The sequence below is a fragment of the Bombina bombina genome, chromosome 6 (genome assembly GCF_027579735.1).
Source record: "Bombina bombina isolate aBomBom1 chromosome 6, aBomBom1.pri, whole genome shotgun sequence".
NCBI lineage: Eukaryota > Metazoa > Chordata > Amphibia > Anura > Bombinatoridae > Bombina > Bombina bombina.
The window spans coordinates 1,033,543,403-1,033,567,385 of NC_069504.1; the positions used below are offsets into that span (position 1 = coordinate 1,033,543,403).

Sequence of the window (23,983 nt, forward strand, 5' to 3'; positions counted from 1 at the left end):
CGGGCATGCAGGGTAGGGGTAATGATAGAGTTGTCGAGAGTTATAGAGAGATTGGGGGTGGAGAGTTTAGAAGAAGGGGGGGGGGGAATAAGGAGCTCAGTTTTGGAGAGATTTAGCTTGAGGTAGTGAGAGGACATCCAGGAAGAGATGTGAGAAAGACAGTTAGTGACACGGGTTAGCAAGGAAGGAGAAAGGTCTGGTGCAGAGAAGTAGATTTGGGTGTCATCGGCATACAAATTATATTGTAAACCGTGGGACTTTATTAGGGAACCTAGTGATGACGTGTAGATTGAGAAGAGAAGGGGCCTTGGAGGCCTTGCGGTATTCCAACAGAAAGTGGTGCTGGGGCAGAGGAGGCCCCAGAGAAGGCTACACTAAAGGTACGGTTTGACAGGTAGGAAGAGAGCCACTAGAGGGCTATGTCACATATGCCGAAGGATTGGAGGGTTTGGACCAAGAGAGGGTGGTCAACAGTGTCAAAGGCTGCGGACAGATCAAGGAGGATAAGCAGAGAGAAGTGGCCTTTTGATTTAGCTGTAAGTAGGTCATTGGTAACCTTAACAATTGCTGTCTCTGTGGAGTGATGGGGACAAAATCCAGATTGCAATGGGTCAAGGAGGGAGTTTATTGTAAGGAAATGGGATAGGCGTGCATAAGCTAGTTTTTAGAGAAGCTTTGATGCAAGAGGGAGGAGGTAAATAGGGCGGTAGTTGGATGGGGAGGTAGGATCAAGGGAAGGTTTTTTGAGGATAGGTGTGACCAGTGCATGTTTCAGCGATGAGGGAAATATACCGGTGCTGAGGGAGAGGTTGAAAGTGTGTGTGAGTATAGGGGAAGGGGAGTAGCTGTGAGGGGATAGGGTCAAGGGGACTGGTAGTGAGGTGAGAGCGCAGTATAAGTGCCGAAACTTCTTCCTCAGTAACAGGGGAGAATGAGCGAAGTTTAAGGTTATGTGGGTTGTGGTTGATTGAGAGCATTTGAGGGGGTGAGAGAATGGAATTATGTTGAGAGCTGATTTCATTTCTGATGGAGTCGATTTTGTTATTGAAGTGGTTGGCAAAGTCTTGAGCTGGCAGAGAAGTTGTATTAAGAGGTGGGGGAGGGCGGAGAAGAGTATTGAAAGTGGAGAACAAACGTTTTGGGTTTGAAGAAAGATTAGAGATGAGAGTAGAGGAGTAGTGTTGCTTATGGAAATTAAGGGCAGAGTAGTAGGAGTTCAAGATAAATTTGTAATGTTGAAAATCAGCTGAACTCCTAGATTTTCTCAAGTGCCGCTCAGCAGTACCGGAAACATCTGCGTAGGTATCGTGTCAGAGGAGTATGCCAGGGCTGAGGAAGAGTGTTTGATTTCCGAGCTATGGTAAGAAGGGCGAGATTGTCAAGGACGGATGTGAGGGTGGAATTATAGTGGCAGATAGATTGGTCAGGGAAGGAGGAGAAGGATGAGAGGAGAGGTTTGAGGGAATTAGAAAGCTGTTGTTGATCTAATGACATAATGCTTCTGTGAAGTTTGGTGTGAGGAGCAGAAGGAGGGAGAGTTGTAGGGAGGGATGATATGTTGCAAGTAAGGAGATGGTGGTCAGAAAGAGAAAAGGGGGAGTTTGAGAGGGTGCATCGATAGCTAAAGATCAGGTCAAGGGAGTGACCATCTTTATGAGTGGTAGAATCAGTCCTTTGTGACAAACCGAAAGAGGAAGTGAGTTGCAGAAGTTGTTTTGCAGAGGAGGCAATGGGATTGTCAAGAGGGATGTCATTCTTTGCCTTTCGTCCCAGGAGGTTGGCAGAAAAGTGTCAGAAGTTTTTGATAGTCTCTTATGGAGGGTAGTACTCTTTGGCATGGGACTGGAGTTTTAAGTAATCCTGTCAGCCTCTCAGTGAGAGCATGGGTGAAAGTTAGAGTCCAGTGATGCAGGGAGAGTCTTTCTGCGAAACCATCCTGACTCATATTAACAGCTCCACAAGCAATCAGCGTTGACAAGTTTTGCTGCCTGCTTTTTTCTCTCAAGTCCATGGCAGAAGCGACGCTACTATTATTCACACTTGAAGAGCTGTGTTCCTGTTCCACAGCGTAAATTCCGGTAAGATTGTTTCATTTTACATTCATCATGGATGTATTGTAATTTCAACTGTTTATCCGAGAGGGGCTACAACCTTTCGGGGATAACTTTAACATAGGGTCTCGGTGAGACTCCTTTTTGTATCTAGGAATCAAGGGTTAATATCTCCTGAGGGGGATTATTGAACAAGGGGGTTTATAATCATGTTTTCTATGTCATTCAGTCTGCTGTGTAGTGTTGCTTCGGCTCATGGCTATTTTGAAACATAACAGCCTATGTCTAGTGACGCGGCATTTTCGGTCGGGCGCACTTTTGCATGGAATGCACAGTTTACCTGGTTACTCCATTTCCATTTTCCTGACCTCGTGGCGACTGAGAAATCCTGGTCCGCTGGTGTCTGGTTTTCTGGAGGCGACAGTGTTCAGTTATGGAGGATTCTTGGAGACGGATGTCTCTGATTCAGACTCTACTTCTTGCAAAGAATATGAATTGGCCCGGGTGATTCATGCCCATCATTTTATATTCCGAATGCCGTTTTAGAGTGCTCTGTTCCTCGGGATCGGGAAATCGGGTGCCCACTGAGCCATCCCTCTCTGGGGATTCTATTTCTCACAAGACGAGTTCCCTACCACCAACTGTTACTACGCATGCAGGTAACCCAAACTCTACTTATCCTTTCTAGGGAATGTGGCCTGTTCCCACCGGATGTTATGACACGGTTCCACATGGCCATATCTTTGGCGCTGGTGCATCTGCACCTCCCGGAAATGTGCTTACGATATTGTCCGTATTTCGTTAACCGGGACTCGTCAGGCGTAGGATCGCCTTGTCCAGTTCAGCCTTCCTGGGGAGCGACTGCCCCTGAGGCCTCAGGGAGTCAACCTTCTGGGCCAGTGTTTCTTTTTGTCCCGGCGGAGGTATGTTGCGCCTTTCGTTATAGACTGGCGCGCCTTCATGTCCTACTAAGGCACGTTTTTGGCGTTGCTGGAGGATCCCACTCTTAATGGGTCTGGGGATTCTCAGTCTTACTCTTTGACTGGCTTGCATACATAGACATAAGGGGATGAAGTAATCTTCTTAAAGTCTTTGTGTATCCTTTTCCAGTTCTGAGCTTGGAAGTCTCGGACCCCAGTTGGGCTGGTCCTGCTGGTCTGTCCATTCTTCCTGGGCGATAACTTATGGGTTGCCTTATCTTTTATTTTCATCTTGTGAGGATGATTTTTATTTGGTCTAAAGCTCATATTGTGGTGTGATGTTTCCTTCTGGAACTTTCCTCTCTGGAATTAATACTCACGATTTTGTGGTTGCACTGTTTAAAAAAGTCTGTCTGACTGTTCTTTATCCCTCCATCATCAAGGGAGACTCTAAGTGGCCTTGACAGTGCTGGGGCCCTTGGTTTCAGGTTGGTCCTGACTGGGTACAAATCCTTCTGTCTTTGAGGCCTAGTTCAGACACGTTGGCACCTTTTGATGTCCCGTTGGTCCGGTGAGGGCGCCTAGTGATCACAATATGATTTGTGTGGTTGTCTTGTTTTATTTTACAAGCTTCAACTAGCATCCTGAGAGGACTTGAGGGTCTGTGGTTGCTTAGGGGCATGGGGGATTGGTTCAGACCTCATTCACCTTTCAATCTAGTGGGCCGGGACGCCGTTGAGATCCGCAGTGACATGCTCAGTCGTTTCCGAATTTCTCGGGAACTAGAGTGTTCCTTCCCGTTGTGGGTTGGAGGCTTAGAGGATTTAGGTCCTTCATACCACCATTCTTACTGTTTTGCCTTTCATGGTCTCTTTGGAAATGTGTCTTTTTAGGACTTGTTCCTTTTAGAGGTACTCTACCTTTGGGTCGAGACTTTCTGGACTTAGTCTGGTTTTTCTGGTGGCTTTGGCCGCTTTAATTAGGAAGTGAAGGCCGTGAGGCTCTGTCTTCCTTCGGGGGTTAGTTGTCTCCATATCAGGGGCGATAGGAGGTGTTGTCTCTATTTCCAAGCTTTTTGCTTAGGGGATGTTTTTCTGCCTGGGTTCGGGATGCTTTGCATTCTTCTCCCTTGGGTGTGGTCCTCTAGAACGTTAATCTGAAAGGATTATGGAGACTAGACTTTCTTTCCTCTCTCGGGTGACTCTGTTCTTGTTTTCATTTCCCTTAGTGCTGCCCTTGGGGCTCTAGAGAAATTGCATGAATTTGTTGCCGCCTAGTACCCTGCTGGAGGGGTGCTGACCTCCGGCTAAGGGTGTTCTCTTCCTTTTGAGCTGGGAATTACGAGTGAGTCCTGTACCCGTTCTCCGGGTTTCCCGGTTCTCATCCCCTGTGAGGTCTGATTGCTTCAGGCGGGGTATCTTGTGTTCCCTGAGGGTGTCGTTCGTTCTAGCATGATTGTGGGTCCCTGGTCCGGAGTTCTTGTCTTGGAGACTTATGATCCGGTGGACTGGTTCGGGACGACCCCGTTTTTTTTTTTCAGGGACCCTATGTTGCGACATAGGGGCTAGCTCATTGGGCTTGCAAGCAGGTAGGCCAGAGTTCACATCCACCTTGGGGTACTGGTTATAAACTTTAAGGCCTGACTTGTGCTTCGGATGGAGTGTGCTCCTCTGTAAGGAGTTTTTTTCTCTGTTGGGTCAACAGTGGTGTCTGGATGATTTTTCATTCGGTCCGTGTTTTGATCATACTATGGCTTCATGTCTTGTGTACATGTATGCTGTTCTTATCTGTGCCCTTCCCTTTGGAGGGGATAGTTTATCTTCCTTATGAGTTGGGGTTTCCTCTCTCTGGAGGGTCTTTGTCCTGCCCTGTATGTAGGAGGTTGGATCAGGTGGCTTTTTTCTGTAATGGCAGCATCTGCTGCTCTGTGGGCTCTGTTCCACCTGTTGTAAATTGACCTCTCTATGTAGACTGTCTAAGAGAGTTGTGACAGGTCTTCCTACGGATCTATTGCACTTTTCTGTTCCAGGCCCTAGGGGGTTCTCCTTAGGAGTGCCTTATTTTGGAGGAGCGGATTGGGTTGGCACCCAAGCTCTGTTGGGGTGGGTGAGTCCCCCTTTTTTCTTTCTATTCCCTGGGAGCTTGTGGTTGGCGTCTTTCTGTCCCCCTGTCAGACATGTCTGTCGCCCTGTCTATCAGACATGTCTGTCGCTTGGGCTGGTCTGGTGTTGGAGCAGAATCTGAGATCTGTTGCTCTGCTATTCCTCCTCAAAGCATTTGAGGTACAGTAAGCCTTTTTTGAGGTTTCTCCTTTCTCCGCATTCAAGATTTGTGGAAAGGACTGACGGCTCTTAGATAGCCTGCAACGTTATCTGCTGGTTAGTGAATACTTACCAATCTGAAGGATCCTATCTTCAGCTGCTTTTTACTTGCCCTGCAAGCATTTAAGTTTGAGTCATTTTTAGATGACTGCAGCGTGCAGTGTTTTTTCTTCAGGTGTTGTTCGTCAGACCTATCTGAGCTTGCTGCACAAGGTTTCGTTCGGAATATTTTGGTATTCTGAGATTCCTTTTTGCGACTTGGGGACCTTCATCTTCAGCTGCTTTCTAGAGTGCGGTTGCACTGTGTTAGGGGAAGATCCTCTCTCTGTTTCAGACTCCCAGCCTTATCCCGTGGTTTCTGTATTTCTGGGGTCTGGGCGTTGCCTCCCCTTGTTTTTATGAGACTGGTTGGGTCTCTGTTAGCCAGACCCGGTTTCTCGGGTTTTTGTTCTGTGTTTTTATTTATGACTCGTATCCTTTTCAGGATTTTTTTTTCTAGAGTTCCTTATGCTAGCTGGGAAGCTAGCTCAGCATACTAATGTACTGTGGCTACTCTGCACTGTAGCAAACCAAGGGTTGCAAGTTCGATCCTCGGCAAGGTCTTCTCAGCCTTTCCTCCTTTCGAGGTTGATAACATGAGCAGCGCCTTGAGTCCTTTAAGGGGGATTAGCCGCGCTTTACAAGTACAATCATGTTTTCTCTGTGCCTTTTCTTCTTTGTGGAAGAATACGGTAGTTTGTTTCCTTTCTTTAGTAAGGGGTGTGTTGTTTGGAGACTGACTGCTGGTGACGGTGTCTCTTGGAGGCTTTGACTCAGTCAAGTCTAGTTCCTGCAGTCTCTAGCAAGGCTGTGGGCTATCTGCGGGTCAGTGTCCTTGGGATTTTTCCTTTTTTCAAAGTTGTTCTTTTCAAAGTTGTTCTCGGGTAGGGGTTTTCAGGCCTGGTGCCCTCAGAATGGGCCGCCTCTTGTACCCTTCCATTTTTGCATTCAGTGTCCTCTATAGCTTGGGTATTGTTTTCCCAAAAGTAATGAATGCAGTTGTGGACTCTTTCCATTTATGAAGAAAAATTTAAATTATGCTTACCTGATTATTTTCTTTTCTTCAGATAAAACAAAATTTATGCTTACCTGATAAATTTCTTTCTCTTGCGATGTATCGAGTCCACGGATTCATCCAATACTTGTGGGATATTCTCCTTCCCATCAGGAAGTGGCAAAGAGAGCAGCCACAGCAGAGCTGTCTATATAGTTCCTCCCCTAACTCCACCCCCCAGTCATTCGACCGAAGGATAGGAAGAAAAAGGAGAAACTATAGGGTGCAGAGGTGACTGAAGTTTTTTAATAAAATATACTACCTGTCTTAAATAGACAGGGCGGGCCGTGGACTCGATACATCGCAAGAGAAAGAAATTGATCAGGTAAGCATAAATTTTGTTTTCTCTTGCAAGATGTATAGAGTCCACAGATTCATCCAATACTTGTGGGATACCAATACCAAAGCTTTAGGACACAGATGAAGGGAGGGACAAGACAGGTACCTAAACGGAAGGCACCACTGCTTGTAGAATCTTTCTCCCAAAAATAGCCTCCGAAGAAGCAAAAGTATCAAATTTGGAAAAACATATGAAGCGAAGACCAAGTCGCCGCCTTACAAATCTGTTCAACAGAAGCCTCTTTTTTTAAAAGCCCATGTGGAAGCCACCGCTGTAGTAGAGTGAGCTGTAATTCTTTCAGGAGCCAAACAGATGATGCTTTTCAGCCAAAAAGAAAGAGAGGTTGCCGTAGCTTTCTGACCTCTCCGCTTTCCAGAATATACAACAAACAACGAAGATGTTTGACGGAAATCTTAAGTGGCTTGCAAATAGAACTTTAAAGCACGAACCACGTCTAGGTTGTGCAACAGACGTTCCTTCTTGGAAGAAGGATTAGGACACAGAGAAGGAACCACAATCTCCTGATTAATATTCCTATTAGAAACAACCTTAGGAAGGAATCCAGGTTTGGTACGCAAAACTACCTTATCCGCATGGAAAACAAGATAAGGTGAGTCACACTGTAAAGCAGATAATTCAGAAACTCTTCGAGCCAAAGAGATAGCTAATAAAAACAGAACTTTCCAAGATAGAAGCTTAATATCTATGGAATGCATAGGTTCAAACGGAACCCCTTGAACTTTAAGAACAAAATTTAAACTCCATGGCGGAGCAACAGGTTTAAACACAGGCTTGATTCTAACTAAAGCCTGACAAAACGCCTGAATGTCTGGAACATCTGCCAGGCGCTTGTGTAAAAGAATAGACAAAGCAGATATCTGTCCCTTTAAGGAACTAGCTGATAATCCCTTCTCCAATCCTTCTTGGAGAAAAGATATCCTAGGAATCCTGATCTTACTCCATGAGTAACCCATGGATTCACACCAATAAAGATATTTACGCCATATCTTATGATAGATTTTCCTGGTGACAGGCTTTCTAGCCTGAATCAAGGTATCAATGACCGACTCAGAGGAACCACCCTTTGATAAAGTCAAGCGTTCGCTCTCCAATCAGTCAGATGCAGAGAAATTAGATTTGGATGCTTGAATGGACCCTGAATCAGAAGGTAGAGTCCATGGTGGAACGGATGACATGTCCACCAGATCTGCATAGCAAGTCCTGCGTGGCCACGCAGGTGCTATCAAAATCACAGAAGCTCTCTCCTGCTTGATTCTGGCAATCAGACGAGGAAGGAGAGGGAATGGTGGAAACACATAAGCCAGGTTGAAGGACCAGGGCACTGCTAGAGCATCTCTCAGTACTGCCTGGGGATCCCTTAACCTGGGCCCGTAACCAGGAAGCTTGGCGTTCTGGCGAGATGCCATGAGATCCAATTCTGGTGTGCCCCATAGCTGAATCAGTTGGGCAAATACCTCCGGATGGAGCTCCCACTCCCCCGGATGAAAAGTTTGACGATTTAGGAAATCCGCCTCCCAGTTCTCTACCCCTGGGATATGGATTGCTGAAAGATGGCAAGAGTGAGTCTCTGTCCATCGGATTATCTTGGAAACCTCTATCATCGCTAGAGAACTCCATGTTCCCCCTTGATGATTGATATAAGCTACAGTCGTGATGTTGTCCGACTGAAATCTGATGAATTTGGCCGCAGCCAGTTGAGGCCACGCCTGAGGCGCATTGAGTATTGCTCTCAGTTCTAGAATGTTTATCGGGAGGAGAGCCTCCTCCTGAGTCCATAAACCCTGTGCTTTCAGGGAGTTCCAGACTGCACCCCAGCCCATCAGGCTGGCATCTGTCGTTACTATGACCCACTCTGCCCTGCGGAAACGCATTCCCCGGGATAGGTGAACCTGTGACAACCACCAGAGAAGAGAATCTCTGGTCTCCTGATCCAGATGTAGCTGAGGAGATAAATCTGCATAATCCCCATTCCACTGTTCGAGCATACATAGTTGCAGTGGTCTGAGGTGTAGGCGAGAAAATGGAACTATGTCCATTGCCGCTACCATTAGTCCGATTACCTCCATATACTGAGCCACCGACGGCCAAGGAATGGAATGAAGAGCTCGGCAGGTGGTTACAAGCTTTGATTTCCTGACCTCCGTCAGAAATATTTTCATTTCTCCTGAGTCTATCAGAGTTACTAGGAAGGAAACTCTTGTGAGGGGGGAAAGAGAACTTTTTTTTTTATGTTCACTTTCCACTCATGAGATCTCAGAAAAGCCAACACGATGTCCGTGTGAGACTTGGTCGTCTAGTTAAGGCGCCACTGCTATGCACCGCGGTCTTAGAACCACCAGAAGGGACCCTAGCACCTTTGTGAAAATTCTGGGAGCAGTGGCCAACCCGAAGGGAAGGGCCACAAACTGGTATTGCCTGTCCAGAAAGGCAAACCTGAGAAATTGGTGATGATCTCTGTGAATAGGGATGTGCAGATACGCATCCTTTAAGTCCACGGTGGTCATATATTGACCCTTCTGGATCAGTGGCAGAATAGTCCGAATAGTCTCCATCTTGAAAGATAGGACTCTGAGGAATTTGTTTAGAATCTTGAGATCCAAGATTGGTCTGAAAGTTCCTTATTTTTTGGGAACCACAAACAGGTTGGAGTAAAACCCTAACCCTTATTCCGCTTTTGGAACTGGGTGAATCACTCCCATGGTATGTAGGTCTTCTACACAGCATAAGAACGCCTCTCTTTTTGTCTGGTTTGCAGACAATTGAGAAAGGTGAAATCTCCCCCTTGGGGGGGGGGGGGGGAATCTTTGAAGTCCAGAAGATATCCCTGGGAAACAATCTCTAAAGCCCAGGAATCTTGAACATCTCTTGCCCAAGCCTGAGCGAAGAGAGAGAGTCTGCCCCCTACTAGATCTGGTCCCGGATCGGGGGCTACCACTTCATGCCGTCTTGGAGGCAGCTGCAGGCTTCTTGGCCCGTTTACTCTTGTTCCAAGCCTGGTTAGGTCTCCAGACTGACTTGGATTGAGCAGAGTTCCCCTCTTGCTTTGCAGCCGGGGAAGAGGAAGCGAAAAGAACGAAAATTATTTTGTTTGGTCCTCATTTTATTTGTTTTATCCTGAGGGAGGGCATGGCCTTTCCCTCCAGTGATGTCTGAAATAATCTCTTTCAGTTCAGGCCCGAATAGGGTCTTTCCTTTGAAAGGGATGTTCAAAAGCTTAGATTTTGATGACACATCAGCTGACCAGGACTTAAGCTAAAATGGCAAAACCTGAATTCTTTGCCGCTAATTTAGCCAGTTGAAAAGCGGCATCTGTAATAAATGAATTAGCCAGCTTAAGAGCCTTAAATTCTATCCAGAATATCATCTAATGGGGACTCCACCTGAAGAGCCTCTTCCAGAGCCTCGAACCAAAAAGCAGCTGCAGTAGTTAGAGGAACAATGCACGCAATAGGTTGGAGAAGAAAACCTTGATGAACAAAAATTTTCTTTAGGAGACCCTCTAAATTTTTATCCATAGGATATTCATTAGGTATAGTTGTACGCTTAGCCAGAGTAGAAATAGCTCCCTCCACCTTAGGGACCGTCTGCCACGAGTCCCGCATGGTGTCAGATATGGGAAACATTTTTCTTAAAAACAGGAGGGGGAGAGAACGGAATACCTGGTCTATCCCACTCCCTTAGTAACAATGTCCGCAATCCTCTTAGGGACCGGAAAAACATCATTGTAAACAGGAACCTCTAGGTTTTTGTCCATTTTACACAATTTCTCTGGAACCACAATAGGGTCACAATCATCCAGAGTCACTAAAACCTCCCTGAGCAACAAGCGGAGGTGTTCTAGTTTAAATTTAAAGGCCGTCATATCAGAGTCTGTCTGAGAGAGCGTCTTACCTAAATCAGAAATCTCTCCCTCAGACAGCAAATCCCTTACCCCTACTTCAGAACATTGTGAGAGTATAACGGATACGGCTAATAAAGCGTCAGAAGACTCAGCATTTGTTCTTAACCCAGTGCTATTGCGCTTCCCTTGTAACCCAGGCAGTTTAAATAAAACCTCTGTGAGGGTAGTATTCATAACTGTGGCCATGTCTTGTAAGGTAAATGAAGTAGACGCACTAGAGGTACTTGGCGTCACTTGTGCGGGCGTTACTGGTTGTGACACTTGGGCATAACCTCATTTCTTTCTGTCTGAGAATCCTCTAGCGCTACATTTTTAAGGGCTACAATATGCTCTTTAAAATTTATAGACATATCAGTACAAGTGGGACACATTCTAAGAGGGGGTTCCACAATGGCTTCGAAACATATTGAGCAAGGAGTTTCCTTGATGTCAGACATGTTTAACAGGCTAGTAATGAAACAAGCAAGCTTGGAAAACACTTTATTCAAAGTAAAAAACAACAATTAGAATAAACGGTACTGTGCCTTTAAGAGAAAAGTGCACACGTTCTGCAAAACAGTCTAAAAATGCAGTAAACTTTTCGAAATTTTTACAGTGTATTCATAAAGCTTTAGTAAGATTGCCCCACCAGCAAAATAAACATTTAACCGCTTAATGTAAAAACTGGATTGACAAACGTCAAAAACCGGAAAAAAAACAGTCCGCTCCTTGCCACAGCTCTGCTGTGGCGCCTACCTGCCCTTAGGGGTTGATTTTGTGGGAAAAATACTTCTTTTTGGCCCTCAAATTACAGCAGGACCCTCCAGTGCAGCAGCTTGATGACTTGCAATGAAAAAAAACTGCGCATCTGAGGCGCAAAAGTAGGCCCCTCCCACCTCACTCGATGTCTTTGGGGCCTTAAAGAAACACACTAAAGTGTTTCAAGCTAGCCATGTAGGTTAAAAAACCTTAAATAAGCCAAACCTCCAAAGGTCCCTCAAAAAACGTTTTCCAATACTCCTAATAAAACGTTAGCCTTCTTAACCAAATAAGTGTCAACCAGGATTAATTTAGCCCTTATGCAAGCTGGTAATTCCACACTAAGTCTCTGAATACAGCTTACCCTTCCCCTCATGGGGATACTGTCAGCCTTTTCTTGAAATATCACAGTGTTTTTAGCATGCAAACCGTTCCCCAACTGAAGTTTCCTGTACTCCTCAGCCTCTGTGGGAACAGCAGTGGATCTTAGTTACAAAATGCTAAGATCATCATCCTCCATGCAGAAATCTTCATCTCTTTTCTGCTTGAGAGTAAATAGTACACACCAGTACCATTTAAGATAACAAACTCTTGCTTGAGAAAATTAAAACTAACATTTTTGTCACCACAATCACTTTACCCTTCCTTATTGCTTAGAGCCGGCAAAGAGAATGACTGGGGGGTGGAGTGAGGAGCTATATAGACAGCTCTGCTGTGGGTGCTCTCTTTGCCACTTCCTGTTGGGAAGGAGAATATCCCACAAGTATTGGATGAATCCGTGGACTTGATACATCTTGCAAGAGAAAAATAGTTCAAAGCTCTCCGCCCGTATTTTTTCTGTGGGGCGTCTGTTATTTTTGTTCTTCTGGCACCTTTTCACCCTGATATTTCTTCTACTGTTCCTTGTTCCTCGGCAGAATGACTGGGGGATGAGGGAAGTGGGAGGAGTATTTAAGCCTTTAGCTGGGGTGTCTTTGCCTCCTCCTGGTGGCCAGGTTCTGAATTCCCAAAAGTAATTAATGCAGCTGTGGACTCCTTCCATCTGAAGAAAAGAAAATGATCAGGTAAGCATAATTTAAGTTGTTTGGTGTTTACTATCTCTTTAACAGGGTGCATCAAACTGCTCTTTGCCATTTATACATTTTGAAATGTAAATGTTTATAGTTTAAGAAAGTTTTATCAAATTCAATTGGCTTTTTTTATCGGATCATTCCTTTGGTATTTGCAATTGTGTTTTTAGTTATTTAGATATATTTGTAGCTAATCGATGGTGAAATGCATCGCTGTGCATTTTATACAAACATATGGCAGCCATTCAGGCTTGGTTAACTTAATGTTTTTTTTTTTCTTTTTCCTTTTAGTTCATGCCCACTAGGAGCCGTCTGCAGAAATACATTGCTACATCACCATGTGGAGCTGTCTTTTCTAGGTACACGGAAGTGAAAGACTTTTTGTTTTTGTTTGGAAAAAAAAAATGTGTGAAGTGAAAAAACTGAGCTGTGAAAAAACATTTATAACTTATACAAATTGTTATCTATTGTAAATTTTATTTAAAAATGTGCTAAGGAAATATTTTACGAAATTTTTCAAAAATGCATGAGACATAAATTCAGTTTAAAATTCTTAAGCTGGAGCCTCTTCCTTTTATTGAAGGAAATTAATCTCAGAACTAACAGGGGAGTTCTCTCAAAGTGATTGCAATCATGTTACTTTAGGTTTGTGAATAAAAATATGTCATTATGTGTGCAGTTTTCTGGTGTTAACTTGCAGTTGAACATATTGGACCATAAACAAGAAGTATTTGCAAACACTGGGACCAATCTAATTAGCAATGTCGAGAAGAAGCAAGTCCTACTCATCTGAACTCTAAGGATTATATGGAAAAATACTTAATAGGTAACATGAGCCAGTTGTATACTCCTATGGAGATTTCATAGGCACTTCTACAAAAATGTCTGTTTTAAATGTTCCTGTACACATAAGCTTTTCATTTTATTCTGTAACAAGCTTCAGTATGGCATCAACTCAGGTTAATACATTAGGTAGTGCCAGTGTTCACCTATTTAGAAATACAATTTACAAAAACCAAACATGTTGGATATTTTAAAAGGACAATAAACCTTTCTTGCTTTTGTACAAAAATTGGGCTTGTCTCACACTCATTGGCTACCAAAATGTTACAATTGACCCAAGCCAGTTACTAATTTGCAGCATTTTGAAGATAACCTAGGTTACAAAATTTTCTTTTTGCCTCTCTAGGGAGTGTGAGACAAACACGATTTTTATACAAAAGCATGAGCCATTTATGTTCCATAAGTTACATATATATGTATATATAGACCTGAGAGACACCTATTGCTACTCACTGCTGATGTCAGAAGTATCTCCCTGCTTGAACAATGCTGGATCAAGTGGATTTGGCTTCTAGGAGACCCACATATGCTAAATCAGGGGGTCCTTTAAACAAAGCCTTTATTTCTGTCTTTGAGATGAAGTGCCCCCCTCCCCTATATTGGTAAGGAACAAAAATGTACCACATTGTAAATTTTGTAAGAAACCTGTTAATATGTTGGATATTTGTGTGTCTACATATAAATTTGTTTATACCATGTATTTTCTATTTTAAGATTTTTATCATTTCAATGTCCGTAACAGCTTCACATTTCTAATTTATATCAGTGTCTTAAAACTCACCATTAGGGTCCATAATAGTGTTTTATGTGTTAACTGTGTCTATCTTCATGTGTCTGTAGCATCCTAGTCTAGGCAATAAAACAGTTCTAACAATATCTACACAGAGAAGGATACAAGTTGAAATATTTTGTGTTGTGTAATGGTCTCCTTAAATGATCATGTGATTTAATATTCAAAAGCAGATAGTGTACCACATTAGATGTTTTTTATTTTAAATAAGACACCACACATTTGTTTTAAAGGGTTAGTATAGTGTTATAAATGACATGACATCTGTTGGAGTATGGTATTTTAGCACTAGCCATGATGTAATGCAAAGGGGTTAAACACACGCTTAAAGCCCTGCTCAGTACATACTAAGCTTTGCTGGTCCTTAACAGAAACTGCCTCTAATCCACTGCACAGCACGGCCCAGCTGTGCGACTATAGCGGATTGGAACGGTGCTCTGCGGATCCTGAGCGGGACTATAAGAATGTGTTTAATCTCTTTGCGGGGGTTGAACATACTGCATTAAAATGACATGTTGCGATGGATTTAATGCATGCGATTTTAACACTATAATGACCCTTTAAATAAAACCACTTGTGCAACAAATTCACAAACTCCCATTTTCCAACTTTCTATTTATTTAGTGTAAAGAATCCAAGAAATATGATTTCCAAATCTTCAGTTCCTGCCAGGTACTTTAATTTTGAGTGTTGAAACTTAAAGGGACAATACTCATATGCTAAATCACTTGAAAGTGATGCAGCATAACTGTAAAAAGCTGACAGGAAAATATCACCTGAGCATCTCTATGTAGAAAAGGAAGATATTTTACCTCACAATCTCCTCAGCTCAGCAGAGTAAGTGTTGTGTAAAAAGTTATACTCAGCTGCTGCCCAGCTGCAGGTAAATAAATGAACAGTAGCCAATCAGCATCAGCAGTTCTGAGGTCATATAACTATTTTACTGTGATCTCATGAGATTTCACTTAACTCTGAGATTTCGTAGTAAACTTCCTTAAACTGAATAGGGAAATAGCATGAGTGTGCATGAGGCTCACTCCCTTGCAAGTCCCGGGACAGGCATACTGATTTGCTGCTTAAAGTCCTTTACAATGGGTTGTGAATACTTAAAACATTTTGAGGTAAAATATCTTTCTTTTTACATAGAGATGTTTAGGTGATATTTTCTAGTCAGCTTTCTACAGCTATGCTGCATCAATTTCAAGTGTTTTAACATTTGGGTATCATGGCCCTCTTTAAGAGCTGAAATTGATTTTCATAAAATACAGAAAAAAATGCTTTGTTTTTTACTTTAGTTATTTGGCACCAAATGTATTTTGATTATGAAGGGGGGAAAAAAAAATCCGTCCTTATGGCTGCCATGCAAACTTGTGTTTTAGCTGCTGTGGAGTATTTGATTTTAAGACACTGATTTCACAGGACAAAAAAACAAACAAAATCAAGAGCTCGAGAGGAGAAGCATCTTTGTGCAGAACACTGAGATTTGAGAGAAAGGCACATGCAATATGCTTATCAAGCCAAGGTGAGCATGGACAAACTGAGTTTATTTACAATTTTTAGCTAGAGCCTTGCAATGTATTTAAACTTGCAGAAGCTGCAATGCACCTTTTTATAGCATTTCAGCTATATTCTTTTGCCCTGCAACAATTCAATATATTTTATTTTTTTATTTATTTAGTTGGTCGTATGAATTGTTTGGGCTGGAAAAAATGCAGTTTGCAAAAGCAATATAAAGTGCAAACTAGAATTACATTTGTCACCTCACATTTGCCATACTGCATTACAATTATTCTATTTCTAACACCAATCCCAAGATGATATTCACTGCACCTTTTCACCAATACTTGTGTACTGCATTAACATTTGTAAGGTTGAAAGTTGCATTGGTGATTTTTTTTTTTTTTTCTTCTAAAATGTTACTTCAGTTTTATTTTTACAATGTTGGTCTGTGGTTTGAAATAGTTAAGGCTGTATATTTTGTTTTATAAAGGCCATTATTGCCATCAGGTCTAAGCAGAGGACTTTGTGTAAAATGAATAATAATAAACATAATAAAGGATGTTTTTTCTAACTTGTTTTGTGTAGTGTGTGGACCTTTTTTTTGTGCTTAAAAGAATGTATTAAGAAGGGGGAAAGCTCACTACATCATTATCGCAATAATACATTCTTAAAGGGACAATCAACTTAAAAATAAAAAATAAATCTGTCATGCCTATAAAAAGAAAAATGTTTTTTGCATGATAAATGGTTAACATTATTTAAATTACTATTGAAATTAACAGGAAAGGCATGTTTGTACACAACCAATCCTCAAGTGTAGATTGCTTACTGGGTGGAAATAGCTCTACAAACATGCAGACAATGTTTTAGTAAGCACCAGAACTTTTTTATTATTATTAAAATGGTCACATATTTTAAGAAACTTTTTCATGCTCTTATCAAATTTACTTTGTTCTCTTGGTATCCTTAGTTGAAAATATATGTACATATGCTAAGTAGCAGCAATGCACTACTGGGAGCTAGATGGTGATTGGTGGCAACATTCATGCATTTTCTCATTGGCTCACTAGAGGTGTTCAGCTAGATCCCAGTAGTTCATTGCTGCTCTGGAGCTGACTTTACCTATGTGTTGTCTAAATTCTCATTGAATCAAACAAAAAGACAGGTTAAAAAGATCGCAATTGGAACTTCCAAAAAAATTAGAGACAGTGTACTGTAAAATTGGATTTCCCTTAAAGGAATACTAAACCCAAATTTTTCTTTCATGATTCGGATAAAGCATGCAATTTTAAGCAACTTTCCAATTTATTCCTATTATCAATTTTTCTCCATACTCTTGGTATCTTTATTTGAAAAAGAAGGAATAAAAGCTTTGGAGTCGGCCCATTTTTGGTTCAGCACTCTGGATAGTGCTTGCTGATTGGGTGGCTACGTTTAGCCACCCAATCAGTAAGCACAAACCCAGGTGATGAATCTAAAATGGGCTGACTTCAAAGCTTTCATTCCTGCTTTTTTAAATAAAGATGTATTTACTGTAAATTTCCATCTTAATGGGAGGAGAGTCCACTGCTTCATTCATTCATTACTTGTTGGAATTAAGAACCTGGCCACCAGGAGGAGGCAAAGACAACCCAGCCAAAGGCTTAAATACCTCCCCCACTCCCCAGTCTTTCTTTGCCTTTCGTCACAGGAGGTTGGCAGAGAAGTATCGGAAGATTCAGAGTTGTCTCTTATAGAGGGTAGTACTCTTCGAAATGGGACTGGAGTTTTAAGTAGTCCTGTCAGCCTCTCAGTGAGCGCATGGGTGAATGTTAGAGTCCGGAGATGCAGGGAGAGTCTTTCTGCGAAACCATCCCGACTCAGTTTAGCAGCTCCATTAGCAATCAGTGTTGACGAGTTTCGCTGCCTGTTTTTCTTCTCTCAAGTCCATGTCAGGAGCGATGCTACTACCCTGTCACATTGGAAGGGCCGTGTTCCTTTTCCACTGCGTTTATTCTAGTAAGATTGTTTCATATATATATATATATATATATATATATATATATATGATAACGCAAAGAAGACAGGATCACAGTGTGGCTCCTTTTATCTTTATAGAATCTAGGGTAATACCCTCGGAAGGGGGCTGTTGAACAGAGGGGATATAATTGTTTTTTTCTACTGCATTTGTGTGAGATGAGGCTCTGTCAGTGTGGAACACAGTTCATTAGCGAGAGATTGAGGCAGGCTTTTTTGGTGCATCCTTCTCTTGAGTGCATGGCACTCCATTTGACTGGGTGTGGCCTCTGCAACTTCCTCTCTCGACCTGCGTTCGAAGGAGACGAAAGCTGTTTCTTGTAGTCCGGGTCATAGGAGGTGGTGAGTGCCCCTGCCATTGGGATATAAAGGTGCCATTTATTTGTGATCAAGTTCGTAATAAAGGTGCAAGCTATGGAGGACTCTGATATGTTAGAGGATACTCCCTCTTTATCCAAACCCATTAACTGTATATTGTAAGGAGGTTCCAGTCAAACCACCTACGCAACTCTGTTCCACATGTTTTGACAATATTGCTATTTCCAAAAAGAATATTTAGTACGACCAAGCCGTCCACCTCTGAGGGCTCCCTGTCCCGCGAGGTGCGTTCCCTGCAATCATCTCCGATTACACAAGCAGTTCCCCAGGGCCTTACTAATCCTCCTGCTGGAGGGGTCCTTTGGCCTCCAGACTTTGCCGATCAATCACAGACGGCGGTTTCTGCAGCTATTAATGTGATGCCTTGCTCTACTAAGCGCAAGCTGAAGGTACGGCACTGCTATCCGTCTCAGGGTTTTTCGACTCCGCTGGATGTCTCTGACAGATTATCCGCTGAGGAGGACAACTAGACTTATCGGAGGATGTCGCTTCTGGGTTGGAATCGGCTAGGTCTAGACCTCTGTCAGCAGAGTTCAAATTCAAGATGGAGCATTTGCGCTTTCTGCTGAAAGAGGTGCTTGCTACGTTTGAGGTTCCGGAACCGAAACTACCGGAGGAACCTTCAGTCCCTAAACTGGATAGGGTTTATGAGGACAGGGTAGTGCCCCAGACCTTCCCGGTTCCAGTCAAAATGGATAACATTATTAAGAATGAATGGGAGAAACTTGGTTCATCCTTTTCCTCCTCTTCTTCTTCTTTTAAAAATCTTTTCCCTGTTCTGGACGCGCAGCTTGAACTGTGGGGATAGCTACTCTTTCAAGGAACCCATGGATAAAAAGAGAGAGTCCATGCTACGGAAGATGTTCCAGCACACTTGGTTTGTTTTTCAACCGGTGGCAGCAGTCGCTGTGGTGGCTGATGCGGCTACCTACTGGTGTGACGCTCTATCAGCTATGGTCGAGGTGGAGACTCCGCTCTATGAAATTCTAGAACGAATCAAGGTCTTAAGAGTGGTGCATTCGTTCATTTGTGATGCTAACATGCAGATTATTTGCCTGAATGCTAAGACATCAGGTTTTTTTGTTTTAGCCCGCAGAGCTCTGTGGCTAAAATCGTGGTCTGCGGACATGACTTCTAAGTCTCGTATTGCTTTCCCTTCCATTCAAGGGCAAGGTTTTGTTTGGCCCGGGCCTAAACTAAACCTAAGGGATCTACTTTTCGGCCCTTTCGTACAGACAAGTCTCAGCGCCAGCAGCCTGCTGCAAAGTTGGAGCAATCCAAGGGATCTTGGAAGCCAGCTAACTCTTGGGACAAGTCCAAGCAGAATAAGAAGCCTGCCGGATCAGTCGGCATGAAGAGGCACCCCCCGGTCCATCTTCGGATCATGTAGGGGGCAGATTCTCTTTTTGCGGAGACCTGGAGAAGAGACGTTATAGACCCTTGGATTCTGGAGGTCGTATCCCATGGTTACAGGATAGGTTTCAAGTCTTATCTGCCCAGAGGCAGCTTCCTCCTGTCAAACATATCTTCAAGACCAGAAAATAGACACGCCTTCCTGGGGTGTGTGAGGGATCTCTCATCACTCGGAGTAATCGTCCCAGTTCCTCCAGCAGAAAGAGGCCTGTGGTATTATTCAAACCGTTTCATGGTACCAAAGAAGGACACATTCCGTCCAATTCAGGACCTAAAGGCCCTAAACAAATTATTGTCAGTTCCGTCGTTCAAGATGGAGACTATCAGGTCAATTTTGCCCCTGGTTCAAGAGGGGCAATTCATGACGACTATAGACCTGAAGGACGCTTACCTTCATTTTCCAATCCACAAGTATCACTTCAGGTTTCTAAGATTTGCCTTCCTGGACCAGCACTTCCAGTTTGTGGTCCTTTCCATTTGGTCTGGCGACTGCCCTGAGTCTTCACAAAGGTTCTGGGAGCTCTTCTCAGTAGTCAGAGCCAGAGGAATTGCAGTGGCACCTTATCTGGACAATATCCTGGTCCAGGCTCTGTCCTACAGTTTTGCGGAGGATCACAACAGCTCTTCTCCTTCGGTCCCACGGGTGGAAGATAAACAGTTTGTTGGTCCCCAGCAACAGGGTGGAATTCCTGGGTATGATAATAGATTCTTCAGCCATGAAGATATTTTTGACAGATCAGAGACGCTGCAAGCTTGCGTCCAACTGTCTAGCTCTGCAGACATCCCCCAGGACATCTGTGGCCAGGTGTATAGAGGTGATCGGGCTCATGGCATCAAGTATAGATGTCATTCCATTTGCCAGGTTCCATCTCAGACCTCTTCAGCTGTGCATGTTGGAACGGCAATCATTCAGATCTGTTCCAACAGATATCTCTAAACAGACTGGTGAGGGAGTCCCTATCTTGGTGGACCCGACTGGGGCAGTTGTCTCAGGGGACATCCTTTTTGAGACCATCCTGGGAGATTGTGATCACGGATGCAAGTCTATCAGGATGGGAAGCTGTTTTGGGTTTCAGAAAGGCACAGGGCAGATGGACTCGAGAAGAATCTAGTCTATCGATAAATATTTTGGAACTTTAAGCAATATTCAACACTCTGAGGGCTTGGCCCCGTCTGGGGTTGTCACGATTCATCAGATTCTAGTCTACCTCGGTGTCTTACATAAACCATCAGGAGGAGACAGGAAGCTCCCTAGCCATGAGGGAAGTATCTTGGATTCTGAAGTGGGCGGAGACTCACAATTGTTCTCTCTCAGCGATCCACATTCCGGGTGTGGACAACTGGGAAGCGGATTTTCTGAGCAGACAGACGTTTCATCCAGGGGAATTGTCCCTCCATCCCGAGATGTTTGCAGATATCTGCAGCAGATGGGGGATGCTGGAGATAGATCTCATGGTGTCCAGACTCAATTGCAAGCTACCCAGATACGGGTCGCAATCCAGGGATCCCCAGGCGGAACTGATAGATTTCTTGGCGGTACCCTTGGACTTCAACCTAATTTACATATTTCTACCATTACCTCTTCTACTTTGGGTAGTGGCCCGCATCAAGCAGGAACAAGCTTTGGCTATTCTGATTGCTGCGTCGTGGAGGATGTGGTTTGCAGATCTGGTGGCGATGTCGTCATCTCTGTCGTGGAAGTTACCTTGTTGCAGGGATCTGCTGGTTCAAGGTCCCTTTCTATATCAAAATCTAGATTCGCTGAGGCTTGCTGCGTGGAGATTGAAAGACTAGTCTTAGCCAAGAGAGGATTTTCGGAAAAAGTGATTGACACACTTGTTCAGGCCAGGAAGCCGGTCACTCAACGCATCTACCACAAGGTGTGGAAGACCTATTTGTCCTGGTGTGAAGAACGAGGATATCCCTGGCATAGGGTCAGGGTATCCAGGATTTTGGCCTTTCTCCAGGACGGTCTGGATAAGGGTTGTTCAGGCTCTGGTTAGGATCAGGCCTGATTTCAGTAATCTGGCTCCTCCTTGCAACTTAAACTTGGTTCTTTTGAGCCTATGCATGCACTTGACATTAAGGTTCTTTCATGGAAAGTCCTATTACTGGCTATTGCATCGGCGCGCAGTCTCTAAATTGGCGGCCTTGCAATGTGAGCCTCCCTACTTGGTTATTCATGCCGATAAGGCAGTTCTTCGCACTGGATTGGGATTCCTTCCCAAGGTGATGTCGAGTCGTAACATCAATCAGAAAATAGTTCCTTCCTTGTGTCCTAACCCTTCTTCTTCGAAGGAGAGGTTACTTCATAATCTGGACGTGGTTCGGGCATTGAAGTTTTATCTTCAGGCCATGAAGGAGTTCAGACAGACTTTGTCCTTATTTGTTGTGTATTTAGGGAAGCGCAAGGGACAAAGGGCGTCAGCCACTTCTCTATCTTTTTGGTTGAGGAGTATGATCCATCTGGCATATGAGACAGCAGGACACAAGCCTCCTCAGAGGATTACGGCTCACTCGACTAAAACTGTGGCCTCTTCTTGGGCCTTTAAGAATGAGGCGAGCAGATTTGCAAGACGGCCACTTGGTCTTCCTTGCATACTTTTGCAAAATTTTATAAATTTGACGTATTTGCTTCAGCGGAAGCAGCTTTTGGGAGAAAGGTTCTGGAGGCTGTAGTGCCCTCAGTATAGGGTCCGCCTTCTTTTACCCTTCCGTTTTTTTCATTTAGTGTCCTCTAGAGCTTGGGTATTTGTTCCCACAAGTAATGAATGAAGCAGTGGACTCCCTCCTCCCCATTAAGATGGAAAATATAAATTATGCTTACCTGATAATTTCATTTCCATCTGTGGGAGGAGAGTCCACTACACCCGCCCGTTTTCTCCGGTGGGCAGACCTAAATTTATTAATAATCTTCTGGCACCATTTATACCCTGATATTTATCCTACTGTTCCTTGTTCCCTTGACTGGGGGATGAAGGGAGTGGGGGAGGTATTTAAGCCTTTGGCTGGGGTGTCTTTGCCTCCTCCTGGTGGCCAGGTTCTTAATTCCCACAAGTAATGAATGAAGCAGTGGACTCTCGTCCCACAGATGGAAATTAAATTATCAGGTAAGCATAATTTGTTATTTTACATTGGCTAATGCAAATATGCTATGCTGTTTGCGCTAGTCAGTGGGTTTTTTTTGTGGGGTTTTTTTGCCGTTTCAAAGTTTCTATTTCTTTCATGTAATTGGCAAGAGTCCATGAGCTAGTGACATATAGGATATACAATCCTACCAGGAGGGGCAAAGTTTCCCAAACCTCAAAATGCCTATAAATACACCCCTCACCACACCCACAATTCAGTTTTACAAACTTTGCCTCCTATGGAGGTGGTGAAGCAAGTTTGTGTTAATATTTCTACGTTGATATGCGCTTCTCAGCATTGTTGAAGCCCGATTCCTCTCAGAGTACAGCGAATGTCAGAGGGACGTGAAGGGAGTATCACCTATTGAATACGATGATTTCCCTAACGGGGGTCTTTTTCATGGGTTCTCTGTTATCGGTCGTAGAGATTCATCTCCTACCTCCCTTTTCAGATCGACGATATACTCTCAAATTTACCATTACCTCTACTAAAGAACTGTTTTAGTACTGGTTTGGCTATTTGCTATATGTGGATGGGTGTCTTTTGGTAAGTATGTTTTCATTTACTTAAGTTCCTTCAACTTCTAATGTGCATGATATACCTGTAAATTTTAAAGAATTTGTTTCTGAATCTATTATGAAGGCTTTGTCTGCATTTCCACCTTCTAATAAACGTAAAAGGTCTTTTAAAACTTCTCATTTAGCTGATGAAATTTCAAATGGCCAACAACATAATAATTCATCCTCTTCTGATGAGGATCTATCTGAAACAGAAGATCCTTCCTCAGATATTGACAATGACAAATCTACTTATTTATTTAAAATAGAGTATATGCATTCTTTATTAAAAGAAGTGTTAATTACTTTGGATATTGAGATAACCAGTCCTATTGACGTTCAGTCTAATAAACGTTTAAATGCTGTTTTTAAACCTCCTGTGGTTTCTCCAGGTGTTATTCCTATTCCTGAGGCTATTTCTGATATGATTTCTAGGGAATGGAATAAGCCAGGTACCTCCTTTATTCCTTCTTCAAGGTTTAAGAGATTGTATCCTTTACCAGCAAAATCTATAGAGTTTTGGGAAAAAATCCCCAAAGTTGATGGGGCTATTTCTACTCTTGCTAAACGTACCACTATTCCTATGGAAGATAGCACTTCCTTTAAGGATCCTTTAGATAGGAAGCTTGAATCTTATCTAAGGAAGGCCTATTTATATTCAGGTCATCTTCTCAGACCTTCTATTTCTTTGGGTGATGTTACGGCTGCATCAACTTTCTGGTTGAAAATTTAGCGCAACATGAATTTGATTCTGACATATCTAGCATTGTTCGCCTACTGCAACATGCTAATCATTTTATTTGTGATGCCATTTTTGATATTATCAAAATTGATGTTAGATCCATGTCTTTAGCTGTATTAGCTAGAAGAGCTTTGTGGCTTAAATATTGGAATGCTGATAT

General features: G+C 43.2%; 1 protein-coding gene across 1 annotated transcript in view; it reads left to right on the forward strand.

Moving 5' to 3' along the window:
• Positions 1 to 16,163, forward strand: part of PWWP2A (PWWP domain containing 2A) — a 290,650-nt gene extending 274,487 nt beyond the window's left edge. The window contains exon 3 of the mRNA XM_053718774.1: positions 12,747 to 16,163. The gene's annotated coding sequence lies outside the window, so the exon portion shown is untranslated. The remainder of the gene's footprint in view (positions 1 to 12,746) is intronic.
• Positions 16,164 to 23,983: the final 7,820 nt, after the last annotated feature.